This window comes from Tiliqua scincoides, chromosome 3, assembly GCF_035046505.1.
Source record: "Tiliqua scincoides isolate rTilSci1 chromosome 3, rTilSci1.hap2, whole genome shotgun sequence".
Taxonomy (NCBI): Eukaryota; Metazoa; Chordata; class Lepidosauria; order Squamata; family Scincidae; genus Tiliqua; species Tiliqua scincoides.
Genome location: NC_089823.1, coordinates 30,342,977 through 30,354,638, shown reverse-complemented (window position 1 = coordinate 30,354,638; position 11,662 = coordinate 30,342,977). Strand labels below are relative to the sequence as shown.

The 11,662-nt window shown below is 43.3% G+C and overlaps 1 pseudogene; it reads left to right on the top strand.

The window, feature by feature from the left end:
- The first annotated feature begins 7,850 nt into the window (after positions 1–7,850).
- LOC136646603 (5S ribosomal RNA) lies at positions 7,851–7,970 on the top strand (annotated as a pseudogene).
- The last annotated feature ends 3,692 nt before the right edge of the window (positions 7,971–11,662 follow it).

Below are 11,662 nucleotides of genomic sequence, written 5' to 3'. Positions count from 1 at the left end.
GCGGCACACCTGGGCACCATTCGCACACACCAGTGTGCCACGGCACAGTGGTTGAAAATGGCTCCTCTGTGAGAAAGCTTCCTTGCCAGACTATTGTTTGTGGCCAAGAAACTCCAAAGACAGTCAGACAAATTTGGCTGGGCTATTGCGAGCAAAACTTTGTGTTAGCCAGGGCCTAACTTGGCTTAATGGGCTGAATGTTTTTGATAATGGAGGGGAGTTGACTTTTATCTCTTCAAGGGGGTCTAGTGTAATTGACTATCTTTTGTTTTCAGCTCCCTACATATCATGGGTAACTCGCTTTTAGGTGGGAACAACTCTCATGAGTAACCACTTACCTCTTCATTGCAGATTAGCATTGCAGCCAAAGTATCTGCTACAGACCACATTTTATCCCTCTCACAATATCTCATCTGTTGCCTCAACAGAGACAGCCACAAAGATCAGATGGGACCCTTTATCTAAAATCCTTTTCAATAATGCTCTTAGAGAAGGTCATCTTGTCAATTCATATACTGAAAACTCACCTAAGGATCCCATCTGGGTGAATGATTGTTATGAATCAATAATTACAAATATTTTGTCTTTACTTGAGAGACCTACAACCTCTACTATTTACAGACAAGGCACAACTAGTGAGAAGGAGCCCAGTAGAATTTGTATCAAACTAAAACAAGAGCTTCGCAGAACTTATAGTAATTTTAGAGAATCTAAAAGTCCAAAATTGCCATCAGTATATTTTTCTTTGAAACATAAATTGTATGAAGCTGTGAAACAGGATCAGGAACAGCTCATTACGGCTCGCTGGGAATTGTTATACAATTCCGTTAAAACCAATATGTTGGCATCCTTCAGTCTCGGAAGACTATGGTATTGCGCTCTGAATGGTGGTTCTAGAACAGAGTGTCCTCTCCAGTGCACGAAGCCTGGGTAAAGTAGGTATGGAGGACAGGCTGTTACCCATGCAGCAAATCCCCCCTCTCCACGTCGCTGAAATGGTCCAATAGAAAGGCAGAAGCCAATACGGTTGGTTCCAGCGGCGTTGCAGGAGTTGCCAGAACGTGACTGTGTTCAGCCATGAACTGCCTCAGGGACTCCAGTAAAACCAGTAACACTGCCGGTTTTTGGAAAATTATTTCAGGCTCCTTTCAACAACAGACCTTTATTATTCCTCCAATTCCCTCTTTAACGTGGGAACGGCATTTCTGTGCCATTTTCTATGATGATAGCAAACCCCCTTCAGCTAACACCTCAGAGTAGCCTGTAAATATCCCTGATTGGCCACCAATTACAACCCAGGATGTAAAGCAACTCCTTAGTAAACTGAAAGCTGGTAAGGCCGCTGGCCCTGATAAACTTCCACCTGATGGATGCCACTCTTGGCTCATTTATTCACAACAGTAAATAATAAATAATAACAGTAAACAGTAAATAATACAGTGGTGCCTTTCTATGGAATTTTTCTATGGCCGTGCTTCGCAAGATGAATTTTTAAAATTAAAAAGTTGAAGTTTTGTGCTTGAAATTTTTGAAATCCTCTGTACAGTATGTATGCCTTTAAAGAGCACTTAATAAACACTTTGTAAATCAAATTTGACTTTGTTCTGACTTTTTTTGCCCATAGGAACGCATTAATTAAATTTCAATGCATTCCTATGGGAAACCGCGCTTCGCAAGATGAAATTTTTGCAATTCGAAACAACTTGCGGAACGAATTAATTTCGTCTTGCGAGGCACCACTGTACTGGTATATTGCCAACCTCTTGGACCCAATCCATAATTGTCCCTATTTACAAAAAGGGAGATAAAAAGTTCCCTGGGAGCTACAGACCAACAGTCTTTTATCAGTGGTGGGTAAGATTTACACTAGCCACCTACTCAATCGTCTACTTCTCTGGATAAAGGACCAAAATATTCTAGACCCAGAACAGGCAGGCTTTATAGATGGTAAATCTACTTTGAACCATTGTCCATTACTATCTCACTTAATATCCAAGCAGGTAAAACAAGCTAAATCCCACCATTATGCTGCTTTCCTAGATTTGAAAGCTGCATTTGATACTATTGGCAGAGACCTACTATGGGCAAAACTAGCAAATGCCAGCCTTGAAATGTCTATTGACTGTTTTTTTAAATACGAAATCTCTCTCAACATTTCTTACAGGATATATTAACCCAGCATGGTGAACTATCAGGACAAATTATTACAAATAAATGTGTGAAGCAGGGATGTACCCTTGCTCCAATCTTATTTAATTTGTTCATAAATGATCTTGCCCCATTCCTGCAAAATATAGACAGCCATAGCCCTCGACTAGGTACCTTTCCCATATCAATTTTACTTTTTGCTGACGATATGGTATTATTCTCCCGTACCAAGGTAGGACTGAAACGTCTAATAAAAGCCTGCATCCATTACTGCTCCTGCAATAAGCTATTAACTATGATAAATCTAAAATAGTAGTGTTCAGCAAAAGGTGGAAACGTTTTTCTTGGATTTTTAATGGTAAAAATATTCAACAAGTTAAGCAATTTAAGTATTTAGGAGCCTACTTTCATTACTAGCTAACCTGGGCGACTCACCATCAAGCCATGATCAACTCAGCAAACCTGACATCCCAGGCAATTTACCTTTTTTTTCATACATGGGGCAATTCTTTTATCCCAGTTGCTGTAAAGATCTTTCTAGCTAAAGTTGTGCCCAAACTGTTATTTGCCTCACCTATTTGGATGTCTGGTGTTAATAACTCTGTTGAAAGGATCCAGACAAGTTTCCTTTACAGTGTATTTGCCGTACCACATTGTGTACCTTATGCCGCCTTATGTTTAGAAGCAGGAGCTATCAGACTAGAGAGAGTGACATGGCTTCATTTTTTCAGGTTTTGGATTCAGATCTGTTATGTATCAAACAATTATCCCTTCTTTAAGAACATGTTGCCAGACCCTTTTCCACTTTTTGAATTCAAACTATTTTTACAGAAAGTTAAAACCATGGGTTTGCTCTGGACTCCTTGGGAGCTCTTCAACCATCCCAGGTGTTTAAGCTCTTCAAAGAAAGACTACAAGACATTGAGCAACAAACATTACAGGATGCAGCAGGAAAAACCTGTTCTCCTTTAAACATTGGTATACTACCAACTGTGCTGGGAATGGCTAGCTATCTTTCTTTCCTGAAGAATCCATAGGAGCGACGTGCCCTCACCCTAGCGAGGTGCAACACGCTCCCCTCGAACGTTTTAATTGGAAGATTCAGTGAAGCACGGCTATGCCCATGCAATAGCAAAGGCCAGCCTTGCTTTGTGCAAGGCCTTTTATAGGCCTTGGGCTATTGCAAGACCTTCATTCATTCATAGAAGTTCATCTTTAATATATTCATTTATGTAAACTTATGTAAATTTATTCAAATTTTAAATGGAAATTAAATCTTTTTTTTCCCCTGCCCCCGACACAGTGTCAGAGAGATGATGTGGCCCTTCTGCCAAAAACTTTGGACACCCCTGACTTATATTATACTAATCAAGGACGATGCCTCTGTCAAGCATAAAAAAATCTATCTTTTTGACCTTCTGATCTTCAATCAATGTTACATAAGAACATAAGAACATAAGAACAGCCCCACTGGATCAGGCCATAGGCCCATCTAGTCCAGCTTCCTGTATCTCACAGCGGCCCACCAAATGCCCCAGGGAGCGCACCAGATAACAAGAGACCTCATCCTGGTGCTCTCCCCTACATCTGGCATTCTGACTTAACCCATTCCTAAAATCAGGAGGTTGCGCATACACATCATGGCTTGTACCCCATAATGGATTTTTCCTCCAGAAACTCGTCCAATCCCCTTTTAAAGGCGTCTAGGCTAGACGCCAGCACCACATCCTGTGGCAAGGAGTTCCACAGACCGACCACGCGCTGAGTAAAGAAATATTTTCTTTTGTCTGTCCTAACCCGCCCAACACTCAATTTTAGTGGATGTCCCCTGGTTCTGGTATTATGTGAGAGTGTAAGGAGCATCTCCCTATTCACTCTGTCCATCCCCTGCATAATTTTGTATGTCTCAATCATGTCCCCCCTCAAGCGTCTCTTTTCTAGGCTGAAGAGGCCCAAACGCCGTAGCCTTTCCTCATAAGGAAGGTGCCCCAGCCCCGTAATCATCTTAGTCGCTCTCTTTTGCACCTTTTCCATTTCCACTATGTCTTTTTTGAGATGCGGCGACCAGAACTGGACACAATACTCCAGGTGTGGCCTTACCATAGATTTGTACAACGGCATTATAATACTAACCGTTTTGTTCTCAATACCCTTCCTAATGATCCCAAGCATAGAATTGGCCTTCTTCACTGCTGCCGCACATTGGGTCGACACTTTCATCGACCTGTCCACCACCACCCCAAGATCTCTCTCCTGATCTGTCACAGACAGCTCAGAACCCATCAGCCTATATCTAAAGTTTTGATTTTTTGCCCCAATGTGCATGACTTTACACTTACTGACATTGAAGCGCATCTGCCATTTTGCTGCCCATTCTGCCAGTCTGGAGAGATCCTTCTGGAGCTCCTCACAATCACTTCTGGTCTTTACCACTCGGAAAAGTTTGGTGTCGTCTGCAAACTTAGCCACTTCACTGCTCAACCCTGTCTCCAGGTCATTTATGAAGAGGTTGAAAAGCACCGGTCCCAGGACAGATCCTTGGGGCACACCGCTCTTCACCTCTCTCCATTGTGAAAATTGCCCATTGACACCCACTCTCTGCTTCCTGGCCTCCAACCAGTTCTCAATCCACGAGAGGACCTGTCCTCTAATTCCCTGACTGTGGAGTTTTTTCAGTAGCCTTTGGTGAGGGACCGTGTCAAACGCCTTCTGAAAGTCCAGATATATAATGTCCACGGGTTCTCCCGCATCCACATGCCTGTTGACCTTTTCAAAGAATTCTATAAGGTTTGTGAGGCAAGACTTACCCTTACAGAAGCCATGCTGACTCTCCCTCAGCAAGGCCTGTTCGTCTATATGTTTTGAGATCCTATCTTTGATGAGGCATTCCACCATCTTACCCGGTATGGATGTTAGGCTGACCGGCCTATAGTTTCCCGGGTCCCCCCTCTTTCCCTTTTTAAAAATAGGCGTGACATTTGCTATCCTCCAATCTTCTGGCACCGTGGCCGTTTTGAGGGACAAGTTGCATACCTTAGTCAAGAGATCTGCAACTTCATTCTTCAATTCCTTAATAACCCTTGGGTGTATGCCATCAGGGCCTGGTGACTTATTGATCTTTAATTTATCAATGAGGTCTGAAACATCTTCTCTTTTAACCTCTATCTGACTTAACTCCTCGGTCAGGAGGGGCCGTTCGGGCAGCGGTATCTGCCCAAGGTCTTCTGCCGTGAAGACAGATGCAAAGAACTCATTTAATTTCTCTGCCATCTCTAAGTCTCCTTTTATCTCCCCTTTCCCTCCCTCACCATCCATTGTGATGTTAACATCACCATTGTGATGTTAAAATTGGAATAATGATTATGCAGCCATTTTGTATTATTTATCGCTACTTTTTTTGTTTTATGTTTCATATGCCAATAAAGGTGCATGAATGAATGAGTTCTGTATCCATCAGGTTTTCCAGGAACCTAACCCTAGCGGATAACAAGAACTGATTGTACATGCAAGGGAAAAGAATACAAGGAGCAGAATTTTAATCCTAGAAGAGCCTATCATTCAGGGGCATACCCTGAAGTTTCAGTAATTATTCTGGCTACATAAGTCTTATCCCTCTTCAACATCTAAGACCACATGTATTTGTTCACTGCCCTGTAATAGTTGGACTAGAACATAATATCAATCAAAACTACTACCTGGAACCAACCAGACAAACCATCAACAGTAGGAGTCAAAGCGGACTGGTGTCAGACAAGAACTAGGAAAAACCTAATTCAAATCCCTGTTAATTCTTTAAACCTACTAGCTTACTTTAGGCACCCTGTATCAGTCTAACCCACTGATTCCCACAGGTGGTCCAGCAGACCCTGAGAAGTGGTCTGCGAGGTCTCGGAAAAAAAATCACTTCCAATGCCTCACCAAGCAAGCAATCTCTCATGGACCACCAAAGAGGGAGGAAAACGAACTGCCCACAGCCACAGTGTCAGCTGTTCTCTCTGATAGTCCATGGGGGAGCATTTGGGAGACGGACCAATCGAGAGGGCAGAGACTAGACCACCCACAGCCGCACCTGTGGTCCACAATGATTCCAATTTTTGCCTCAGTGATCCACGGGTTCATAAAGGTTGGGAACCACTGGTATAAACCTATTTCAAAGGGGTGTTTCAAGGACAAAATGGACGGGTAAGTTAAAAAGCCCCATTCCGTCCTCAGCAGCAGCGTGATCCTGGGGATCACATTGCTGCCTTTCCCCCTCCCCAGCAACAACTTACAATGCTCCCAACTCCCTTGTAGGAGTTTGGAAAGCACTGCTATACACACTTTCCTGGGAATAAGCCCCACTGGACACAACAGAACTTAACTCTGAGTAGACATGCATAGGACTGCACAGTGCTTCACCACCATAATCTCTGAGAATAAAGGAGATTGTCTCTTGGAAAAGAGACATATATGGATGTAAATTACAGTACTAGTGTCAATTACAGTACTAGTGTCAATAACTGTGGAGTCTTCTACATAAATCAAGGGGATACTGTAGTCTGTAACCAACCAGTGGGAAGAGTTAATTGTCCCTTGTCTTAAATGTAGTTAGCCCCAACATTACAGCCAGTCTACCCATGAAATGAGCATTGCAGCCTGTCCAATGGTGGATTATAGGGAGCTGAAAACAGACTCGGGGTGCCCTTCATACCAAGTCTGTCTCCAGCGCTCTTCAGGCTGCTGCAAACAGTGTCACTCCAATCAGCTTCCCATTCACTAAAAATGAAAGGAAGTTGATTGTAAGGTGGCAATCCGCTTAACTCTCTCTTTCCTCGCACAGCCACTTTTAAAAAAGCAGGAAAGCAGAACATGCTAGGAGCATGTTTCACACTTCCTTATATCTAAAGGGACTGCACGCAGAATGAGAGAAGGAAGGGAGTAGGGAAGTGGATCACCATCATGCACAAATGCCACCATCATGCACAACTAAAATGCCCCATGCAGAAGGGCAGCAATACACTTCACTACCCACTCACCTCAGTTCTTGCTTATGCAATCCCTTTATTTTTCACATCTTTACACCACCTTACCTTCAAGGCACATGGTGGTGTACACAGTTCCTCCCCTCTTTTTATCCTCACAACAACACTGTGAGGTAGGTGATTCTGAGTGACTGGCCCATGGTCACCCAGGAAGCTTCATGGCCGAGCAGGGATTTGAACCTGGATCTTCCAGGTCTAACTCCTGAAACAGGAACTGCAGAATGTTTTCCTAGTATGTGGGTTACTACTATTCATGTGGTTTGGGGGCAGGGGGTACCAGCTTGCTGCCGGCGACAGTGGCATAAGTAGCTCCTGCATCAAGCAGCACTTGGGCTCAGGCCGAACCTGCCCAAGGTTCAGGGTTTTGCGAGTACACCCCCCAATAATAGGATTTAGATACTCTCTCTAAATCAACAGGGTGTCTTAGAAACAAAAGGAGAGCAGCCATAATCACTATCAGTGAGGAGACACACCTATAGCCATAATAGCTGATCTATATAGCTAAAGGGCAGTTTGAAAAACACTGTCATAAACTCTTGGAATCAACAGAGATTTTACAGAACAGTCAAGGCACGCAGTATTTCAAGCCGATTAACAAGGGTCCAGGTTATCTGTGTATTATATGCAGGAACGACACAGGTATTCAAGTCATGTCGTGGTTTCCAATGATGTCAGATCTCCGTATACAGCAACTGTTACCCTGCATATGTCTGATCTCATCTGATCTCAGAAGCTAAGCAGGGTCAGGCCTGGTTAGTACTTGGATAGGAGACCACCTGGGAATACCAGGTGCTGTAGGCTTATACCATAGCCTTTTGAGACTGAAGGTTGCCAACCAGATCTCTCCGTGTTCTCAAAACACACTGTAGATCATTTCAGCAAGAGGGGACGAAATCCTACAACCATTGAGTATTGGTTATCACTGTAGCTCCCCCACTGGATTACCAAGAAGCAGTAAAAAAACAAAACTTACCCTGTAGTGCAACCACTGAATGCTCCATTGTCTTCCCTAGCACAGCTAATGATCAGCCACACACATAGGTGCTGTTCTCATCCACAGGTGTGTGGTACCCTTGGGGGAATATGTGTTAGCTGGGGAAAGGCAGGGGTAAGGCGTTCATAACCTGTTACCAGGCCTTAAGTTATATAACAGAGATATTAATTGTTATCAACAGAGGAGTGAAATGTAAAAAATTGCATCACTAGCAAAGTTGGGCATAGTCTTTTTTCTTGCAAACTGTTGCATACTGAGAAATAAAAACCTACTAAAAATGTATGGTATGCAATCGTCATAAGACATGGTCTTACAAAGGTCTCAAGTAAACTGTCTCAAGTATTGCAGTTGTTTTCCTGTTCAATCTGGAGACAGGTAGGAACAAAGACACAGTTCAATGTATAACAACAATCCACTAAATGATATTTTTAGTATTGTGCCACTGAACTAGTGGAAACTCCCACATGCATACAGCAGATATTCACAACTGTTTTTCCTGCTGCCTGCAGTCACTGATAACCTACAGTTAATTCTACAGGAAAAAAAAACACAGTTATGAAATGCCCAACCACCTAATTTGAGTATGTGCTGCAGTATTGTTACCAAAAGGGCGGTTTTGTTTAGGGGGAATTATTACACTACCCTTTTAGAACCACAGGATCGCAGGCTGGATAACAAGACGGTGTAATGCAGAGAAATTCCCTTTTAGCTTATAGAGGAGACTGGGAGAAAAATAACTTTTAATAAAAGATTATAGTTTTATTACAAAAGCAGAAAGGTAAACCTAATGCACATGGAAAAAGTGGTAAGTATATGTTCCTTGGTCCTAGTACTTGAATCCAGTGTACCTAGCTTTCATGGTGGTTGCATGTAAAAAGTATTTGGTGCATCCGAGGAAATTAGAAAAAGGAAAGGTTATAGGGAAGGATTGTAGGGGTCCCTGGTCTGTCAAACTCAGTTGCTAACTAAAGATGGGAAGAGAAGGGGAGAAAAAAGGGGGGAAAGAAGGGGGAAAGTTCCAGATGCCAGATAGTTACCTGTCTTGTAGAGCAGTTGGATGGGGGGGGAGAGTCCTGAGGGGAGGACCCTCTGACACAACACAGATGTGTTGTGTCCTTGGAGGGGGGAGCCAGAGAGAGAGAGAGCGAGCATGTGGCAGAAGCCTTCTTTTAAAAAGGGGTTTGCTGGCTGTCTGAGCCAGACAGCAGCTTGCTTACTACCACCAGCAGGGTGTTTGGAGTCAGGATGTCCCTTATCAGCAAAATTCAATGGGGTCTAATGGCTGGCTTCCTAGCTGGGGGAACTCAAACAATACCATGAATGGCAACACAAGAAGGCAGTTCCAGTTTGCATACAGTACTTAAGCAGTGACTGGGTTAAAACAAAACAATGAATAGGAGACACTTAAACAATGATTTAAGATGCCAGACTTCTTCCTATAATGTATGATCAGGGAGGTGGATTTAAGATGCCTATAACCACAGGGAAGTGGAGGTTGTGAAAGCTTGTGACTTGACCTGATTGTGTGTTGAGGTTTAACCTGCATGATACTTCAGTCCATAGTACATAACCAGGTAAAGAGAAAATCACAACTAAAGGCAAAAGGGGATTTTCACATAACAGTATCAGTAAACTTGGTTGATCTATTCTTCCTCCAGGCAGAAAATACCCTCACAAGAGACCATCAGGAAGACAAGAAAACACCAGCACATTTATAGCAAGGCAGGCCATGTCAAGGTCTCTTGCAGACAATGTTAACCTTTGGAATAGGATTGGATGAAACACAATGGGGAGTACATAAGAATCCTTCAGTACCAGCACTGCAGCTTGTCAATACACAACAACATTTCACACCAGGGCCAGACCAGGTGTGAGGTTGAGGTGGTTGCCTCAGGAGTAGATTGATGGAGAGCCTCCATTTCTGTCTACCCATCTGCCTCCACTGGTGGTCCTCCTCCTCCTTCTCCCACTCTCTGGAATGAAAGGGGAATGAAGAGAAAGCTTGGAGGAGAGGAGAGTGGTAAGCCGGAACATCCCCTATGCTCTAGCCTCCAGCTCTTCTCTCCTCTCCACTTCTTCTTCCACTCCATCGTCCTCTACCTTTTCCAGTCCAGGGAGTGGGAGGAGCAGGCACATCATGTCATCAATGGGGATGTCAGGAGGACTTGGGCCAGCCTTGTTTCACACGCACCTCATTCCACATTGATTTCACCTCCAAAATCAGAGGTGATGGGCCATATAAATCCGGATAACGCAAACTGGTAAAAATGAGAACCAGACCTTACCCCTGTAAAACAATCAATACCAGACTATCTAGCCTTACTGGATTCAGAGAACTATCACACAGAAACACGGCCCATACAATCCTTTATGTTGCTGTTCCAAACTGCCACATCATAGCATTCATTCGTTCACTATAATGAAATCAAGACACTGGTTTATCTAGCTCTTCATTGTCTATGGCAGGGGTGTCATACTCATTTTATGCAGGGGATCAAATAGCATTCATGGCACCTGCGGGGGGGGGGGCTGGAAATGACATCATTAAGCAGAAAGTGATGTCATTAAGCCAATGATGGCCAGAAATAAGCACAGTTCTCATGCAGACTCATTAGCTGCAAATGACAGAAGAGAAAGTGTGCAAATCCTGATCATATTTTCAAGATATGGGGTGCCTTTTCAGCAGTGCCACTTTTGCCACAGTGTCACTTTGCAGCTCAGCAGCTGAGAGGTGGTCTCCAAAGTGATGCCTCGATAGAAGCATCACTGCTGAAAAGGCAGCCCACATGATAATTCAAGTCTTCCAGCACCTGGCCAGCATCTCCCTTTCTCACCTCCTTGGTCTACCCCTTCCCCCATATGTTCCTTGCCTTCTGAGACCTTCCATCTCAGTGCTATTTGTAACACAAGTTAAAAATATATAGAATCTGCTTATCACTTGCAACTTTTTAAACTTAAGAGAAGTAAAACTAGTTTGCCATGTATATACTTCTCCAGCCATTACGTTTTTCTAGCACTATAAACTAGTTGTAGTTGGATGCTAGATGTGAGTTTGCAAGACCTTAGTGATTCACCATTCTTGCCAGGAGATTAAGATCTGCCTATGACCCTCACCTATGTGCCTTGGTGTGACACTGTGAGTCATGCTTCTAGCCATTCTCCTCTCCAAGAGGGAGCCAAAGGTAGTAGCCACAAAAGGGAACAAAATTTGCCTGTTGACTTCCTAGCTATAGAGTCTTAGCAAAATTATTTTGTCAGCCGTAGCTTCCCATCTGCAAAATGGGAATAGCTGATGGTGTATGAGTGAAACAAGGCTTGAAAAGCATTTTACGATTTAACATGCTTTAGAAATTGTCAGTAGTAGCAGTACTATCAAAAATATTTTGCACATATCTTTATGGAGCACTTTGAGGCTTTCATCATATTGATTTTCTATTTCCAACTTGCTTGGCTGTGCATGGGCATGATTTTAAAGAATTTACTGGTGTCGCACAGACTT